Raw genomic sequence first — 7,460 nt, forward strand, 5'->3', positions numbered from 1 at the left:
ATATATTTGGCCATGCTGCGTGGCATGTGGGATCATAATTCCCTGACCAGGGACTGAACCTGCATCCCCTTTCATTGGAAACTCGGTCTTAATCACTGGACCACCATAGAAGTCCCAATATATTCTCCTTTTATATGTAAGGTAGCCTGACATGGTTTTTGATACTTGAAGTCAAAGTAACTTAATACAAGAAACATTCAAGTGAATGGTTTTATTTATTTATTTTTTTTAATGGCCAGAAAAATTGACAGTATATTTTTAATTGATTGAATTCTGTATGTATAAAACATGTCAGTAAAATAAAGAAAGAACAAAACAAAGATTACATACCCACAAGTGTAATGAATTCATCCTGTTTAACTACATTAATTTTAAGGGAAAAAATTACACCAACATGTTGGCCTTTCACAGTAATAAATGATAACATAATGTTACTCAAAACCTAGATTCACTTCTTGGTGGGTGTCAGGCCAAAAGACACAACCAAGCCAAAGATCAGGAGAAAGAAGGAAGGGGCTTCTCCAAGGGTTCAGGCAGTCTACAGAGTCCAAGCTTTAATGAATTGAAATCCAAAGGGTCAGAAAAGATCAAAATTGTCACCCCTTATGTTGCAGTTGATGTGGTGATTCAGCACTTCAAGCTAATCTTTACCATTGAATAGAACTGGGAACCTTTACAACTAACAATATCATTTTTACTGTTGTTACTTCTCTTGCCTTATAACAGAAGCTTGTTTCTTCACTCTTTTATCCCGTTAAGATCATTAACTACTGAGACGTGTTCAAGGGCAAGCATTGCAGTTAGACTTAGTCACACAATGATTTAGGCCCAAAATAGCTTCACTTATGTCAAGAAAGCCATGCCTGGTTTTCTTTCCCCAGGAACCTCCTACCTTATCCGCTTACAATTAGAATTTAATTGCATTTAAACAAGAATAATTCCAACTAAAATAAAGGTATTATACAAGGTAACTGAGATATTTCATGTATGAATTAAAACTTGTCAGCTGTCTGCTCAGGGATTCCAACCTGTTCCAAGTCACAGGTTTTAGTGTTTGTCCCAAATCCTGGTAAGTCTTTATGAAATCAGGCCTAGCTCATATCTGAAGTCTGTCCACAAAACTAAAAGTTGTTTTGGCATTAGAAAATGTAAAACTATCAAACAAAAATATTTCACCTTGCATTCAAACTGTTTCACTGTTTTAAATTTTAAACCCAAATAACAAATCCAAGTGGTCACACAGAATAATGGAATTGAACTATTCAAGTTCTCTTTACCTTGACCGTTATTATGCCATCATTGTTTATCTATTGTCTAGATGCAGGAGTATTAGTACCCCTGGGGCCTCAAATATGAACTGTGTCTCTGTAACCTCCCATCCAACCAATGTAGTTCAACAATGCAAAACCTTTAGGAACTTAAGAAATGAATGTTTGTAGTTCAGCCCAGATGCTTATAAGTTCAGGGCCAATTGTGTCACAAGAATTCTCTGCCATTAGAATACAGTGTTTATTTAAATACAAGCAGTAAGAGGTGCTAATTTGAAGTTTATGTATTATTCAATACTATGCTGCCACTGCTAAGTCGCTTCAGTTGTGTCCGACTCTGTGCGACTCCATAGATGGCAGCCCACCAGGCTCCGCCATCCATGGGATTCTCCAGGCAAGAGTACTGGAGTGGGTTGCCATTGCCTTCTCCAAAGTGAATGGTTTTAAAGTGCTCTAAGCAACACTGAAGCTTGGGCAGCTTAGAGATCTTTTTAGTCTTTTAGAATGAAACAAATATGTAAAATGAAATGGCTAACTGTCATTACTTCATCCCACGAGGTTTCTACAATTAGATGCTAGAGTGAGTCTTTCTGAGGGGCGATGGTGTCTAGAACATGCCTTCCCTGTGCTTGTGAGTCTTTTGAGAACCAGGACACCTGGCTTACCTGCTCTGCCACCACACCTGAGCCCCACCCTGAGCCCTACCCAGTTCCACCAACTCCCAGTCACCGTACCCGAAGCAGCTCCATAGAGCTGCTACTGATTATACTTGCTAATGAGCTCTATTTTGCATATTATTTTGTTATTTCCATGCCCATCATCAGTTTTGGGACTTCTATTTCTCTATCTACAGAAATTCAATAACAATTGTGATTTAGGTTAAATCACTGAAATGGTCTTTGAAACTTTCTTCCTGGAAGCTGTATTTTTCTTTATGTTTTAGGAAAGCTGTGAATTCATTCATTTATCCACATATACAGTTTCTTAGGAGTCACTGACCCCTGTGGAAATCTGATGGTGAATCCTCTTTCTGGAGGAGACCTGGGTTCGATCCCTGGGTTGGGAAGATCCCCTGGAGAAGGGAAAGGCTATCCACTCCAGTATTTTGGCCTGGAGAATTCCATGGATTATACAGTCCATGGGGTCGCAAAGAGTCGGACACGACTGAGCGACTTCCACTATGATACCATCCATGAGGTTGCAAAGAGTCGGACACGACTGAGCGACTAACACACACAGGGACACACACACACGATTCAGATGTAAGGAATCAAAGGATGAAAAGAGAGAGTTGTACTCTTGAGAGGAACACAACGTGGACCACAGAGCAGTAAACACCCATCTATGACCACGTGACAAGTGCCAAGAGAAAGCGATAACACCATGGTGGCTCAGAATAGAGGAGTTTAACCCAGAGGAGCATTAAGAAAGGATTCCTGGAGCAGGTGACATCAAGTAGGAGGAGAAGGGAGGAACATTCCAGACAGAGGGAATGTCTGGATGTGTGTCCAGAAGGGAAAAAGCCTGACAAGCTCACAAAACGCAAAAGTGTTTAGAGCAGCTCTGACGCCTATCTCTCGGCTCCGGGCTGTATGTCTGTTTTTCTCTGTGTTGCCAAAGGCTGAGTCAGCTGATCACACCAACCAGATTGCTGTGCCAGCTCACTTCTGGTGCTTCTGGGGAGGTGCTTGGGGGAGACTGGAGGCAAGAGGAGGGAGAAGCCATGCTCCCGGCCCTTAGAGCCTCTCTGGCTGCAGGGAGGGCAGCAGCAGCACCAGCGAGTGGAGAGGACTCCTGGGCTCCTGGGGCAGAGGAGGCAAAGTGGCTCTGCAGCGGCTGTAACCAGTAACTGCGGCGGGTCAGCCAGACGGCCTGGCCACCCGTGAGCCAGGCTCAGGTGACACGTTCCCCTCCTGCTCCTGCCTGGAGCTCCAGGCCCTTCCTCACCTCTTTGCCCCTTCAGTCTGTATAAGTTTTGAAACTAGTTCTCTATATTTAACTGCCTCTGTTCAAAATACCTAGAGCAACTCTGTTTTTGTGACTGGAAACTGACCTATACAGCCGTGGGTCAGAAAAGATGGTGGAGGAGGGCTGGGGTGATGACTTGGTTGACCAGGTAATTGAGGGCCAGGTTATTCAGGCTCCTCTTAAGAAATGACCAGGCATTTGAACTTTATGCTAAGAGCCATGGAGAACTGTGAGAGATTTTAAAGTCATGGTTGACTCAGTCACTTTCTATGAGGATCACTTGGGTTATGACGTAGAAACCACTGAACTGAAGGAAGCTTTTGCAGTTATCTAGGAGAGAATTTGATGGTGGCTGGTACTAGGGTAGGGGCCCTGAGGATGAAGAGAAGGGACTGGAAGGCTTTGTTTTTTCTAAAGTTTTATTTGGGGGGCTTCCCTGGTGGCTTGGTGGTAAAGAATCTGCCTGCCAAAATAGGAGACAGGGGTTCGATCCCTGATCTGGGAAGATCTCACAGGCCATGGAGAAACTAAGCCCATGCACCATAACTATTGAGCCTGTGCTCTAGAGCCTACGTGTCACAACTACTGAAGCCTGTGTGCCCAGAGCCTGTGCTCTGCAACAAAAGAAGCCGCTGCAATGAGAAGTCCATGAACTACAACTAGAGAGGAGCCTCTGCTTGCCACAACTAGAGTAAAGCCCATGCAGCAAGGAAGACCCAGCACAGCTAAAATAAATAAATTAAACAATTATTTGGCTGTGCTGGGTCTCAGTTGCCAAGGGCGGGTTCTTGGTTACAGCACGTGGGGTCTGGCTCCCTGATCAGGGATTGAACCCAGGTCCTCTGCAATGGGAGCAGGGAATCTTAACCATAAGCCACCACGGAAGTTCCTGGAAGGCTCTTTATGAGGTGGAATGGCCAGAACATAATGGGGCACTGTGCCAACTAAAGGTGGCTGCAGATTCATTGACGCTTACAGCTGGGTTCTAGCTGCTCCTCTTGAATTTGGGTGTGCTCCGTAATGGCTGTAACCAAAGAATTCAGCAGAAGGAACACGGTGGCAGCTTCCAGGTCCAGATCTTATGAGGCCGGCAGCTTCTACTTTTAAATTTCTAGCTTCTTGGAATTTCTACTCTTGGAATGCAACTGCCATACTTTGAGATGTGCAAGCCAAATGGAGAAGTCACACATACGATGCTCCTCTGGTTGACAGCTCCAGCTACGCCCCCAGCCAGCAGCTGGCGTCAACAGTCAGTCACACATGTGCCATCATGGATGTCCAGGACACTTGAGCCTTCAGATGACCCCAGCCCCAGGCCCAAACAACTCCCACACATCTGAGCCCATTCAACCCACAGAACCATAAGAGATAACAGTATCAATACATTGCTGCTTTAAGCCACTAGGTTTGTTTATAGCCACTAAATTTTAGGGTGGTTTGTTACACAGCCAAAGAAAAGAGGAGTAGATGTGGAAGGAGAGAAAGAAGATAGAATGAGGATAAAATCTAGAATTCTGGTTTGGGGCCAAGGTGGAGGCATCACTGCTGAGACAGAGACCAGGGGCAGATGAACAGTTTAGGGGTGGGGGAGTAAAGGATCTCTCATATACTAGAAAATATATATTTTAGGAAATTCTTTTTTTCTAGACCCTGACGTGTTTTATCTTCACCATTAGCCATCCACACTTCAAACAGATTTATATTTTATTGATCCCTGCCTTTAAGACCCTCCAAAACATGAACTTTAGTATCTTCTGCTGCAAGAAAAGCTGTGCTTCTCAAAAGTCTCAAGAGGAACTCGTACCTATTTCATCACACTTAGTCCTTGTAGATGTAGGGATCAACTTCCAGGTCTCTTTATTCATTCACCAAATATTTACCTATCACCTCCCAGGGACTCAGCACTATTCTCTTGCGCACGAGACAGATAACGTCCCCATCCTCATGCAGTTTACATTCTGAGCGACAGGCAGACAAAAAACAAGAAAATGGTCACCAATTTGATTTTTAAAAAGGAATGAAAGAAATAAGCAGGGTGACAATAGAGAATAAAAGTTGAGGGGAACCTGCTTTAAATAAAGTGGCGAGGGAAGATTTTTAAGCTGAAACTTAAGGAAGTGGGAAGAATGAGCCGTGGGAAGAGGTGCAGGAGGGGGAAGCCAGGGTCGGTAGCCACAGGACCGCCGAGGGTACAAGGCCCTTGGGTGGTTAAAAGCTACCCCAGGTTCTGGGAACTGAAAGACAAGTGTGTTTGGAGTGAAGTGAGCCTGAAGTACAGCAAGATGCAGTGGGGCAGAGGTGAGAGGCAGATTAAAGGATACCTTTTAGTCCGATTCAAGGATGTGCATTTTATTCTAAGTACAAAAGACAGGCAGAAACATGGACATGCTCTGATTCATGTCTTAAGAAGGTAAAGGTCAGAATAATCAGGAGCGGGAAAAGTGAGTGAGAAACTGTTGTGGTTTTGGACAGAACCTGGACTAAGGTTCACTCCATAATTTTCTTTTCCTTGGACTCTTGTCTCTTCCTTTGCGAAGTGCAGGCAGGGGCTTGGAGAAACAGATGATGAAAATGTTTCTGTTTCTTGGAGAAACAGAACCAGAAATCAGCAAACAATGATTCCCAAGCACCAAGTATAAATAAGACTCTCTCTGGACTCCTCTTGTTTTGGGTAAAGATTTGAAAACATTTTCAAGGTTGATGGTGTTTTCCACTCCTCTCCACCAACCTGCTTCTCCCAACCTAAGGTTTCCTGCCATCAGGAACTGCCAACTGTGGTCTCTGAGACACTGAACCAACTAGTGGCTTTTAAGCCACTTCACCATTTCAAGATCTTTCTTTGTTGTTGGGTGTTGTCATTATAGACATGTCTGAACTGGCTAAGTCTGCTCCTGCCCCTAAAAAGGGCTCTAAAAAAGCTGTGACCAAGGCCCAGAAGAAGGACGGCAAGAAGCGCAAGCGCAGCTGCAAGGAGAGCTACTCCGTGTACGTGTACAAGGTGCTGAATCAAGTCCATCAGGACACCGGCATCTTGTCCAAAGCAATGGGAATCATGAATTCCTTCGTCAACGACATTTTCGAGCGCATCGCTGGGGAGGCATCGCGCCTGGCGCATTACAACAAGTGCTGGACTATCACATCTAGGGAGATTCAGACCGCCGTGTGCTTGCTGCTACCTGGGGAGCTGGCCAAGCACACCGTGTCCCAGGGCACTAAGGCTGTCACCAAGTATACCAGCTCCAAGTAAATATAATATGCCTAGCCGCTGTTAACGGAGAAGGCAATGGCACCCCACTCCAGTACTCTTGCCTGGAAAATCCCATGGACGGAGGGCCTGGTGGGCTGTAGTCCATGGGGTCGCTAAGAGTCGGACACGATTGAGCGACTTCACTCACTTAAGCCACTTCACCATAGGTATTTGTTGTCTTCCAAATTCCTCGGCAACTGGATTAGGTTGGGTGGAATCTGAATGGACTCAGTCTGTTGAAGGTTAGCATTTTTTTCTTTTTCTTTTTGTCTTTTGTCAGGGCCACAGAACTTATCTGCCAACAAAACTAAAGTGTAAGGGATCAGACCGAGGAACCATATTAGCCTTAAATACTGTTTCCTTCGCCAATACCTTTGAGTCTTTCAGTAACTCCACATGAATATCGATAAACTTTCCTTCACATAAGGCATGGCAACATAAGTCAGCAGATACATGTAAAATCTTCTTCAATATGCAGAGGCTGATGGCAATATGTGAAAAACGTTCTAGGGGGCTTCCCTGGTGGCTCAGAGGATAAAGCATCTGCCTGCAATGCAGGAGACCAGGGGTTTGATCCCTGGGTTAGGAAGATGCCCTGGAGAAGGAAATGGCAACCTACTCCAGTATTCTTGCCGGGTGAATCCCATGGACAGAGGAGCCTGGCGGGCTACAGTCCACGGGGTCGCAGAGTCAGACACGACTGAGCGACTTCACTTTCTTTTTTTAAAATGAATTTTTTAATGAGTCAATATTTTTGGTCAGTTCAAAAACATGGTGGCGGTGGTGGTTTAGTCGCTCAGTTGTGTCCGACTCTTGCGACCGCATGGACTGGAGTCCGCCAGCTTCCTCTGAACATGGGCTTCTCCAGGTGAGAATACTGGTGTGGATTGCCATTTCCTTCTCCAGAGGATCTTCCTAACTCAGGAATCCAACTCAGGTCTCCTGCATTGCAGGCAGATTCTTTACCGACTGATAAA

Source organism: Bison bison, unplaced genomic scaffold (assembly GCF_000754665.1).
Source record: "Bison bison bison isolate TAMUID 2011002044 unplaced genomic scaffold, Bison_UMD1.0 scf7180017864063, whole genome shotgun sequence".
Classification (NCBI taxonomy): Eukaryota; Metazoa; Chordata; class Mammalia; order Artiodactyla; family Bovidae; genus Bison; species Bison bison.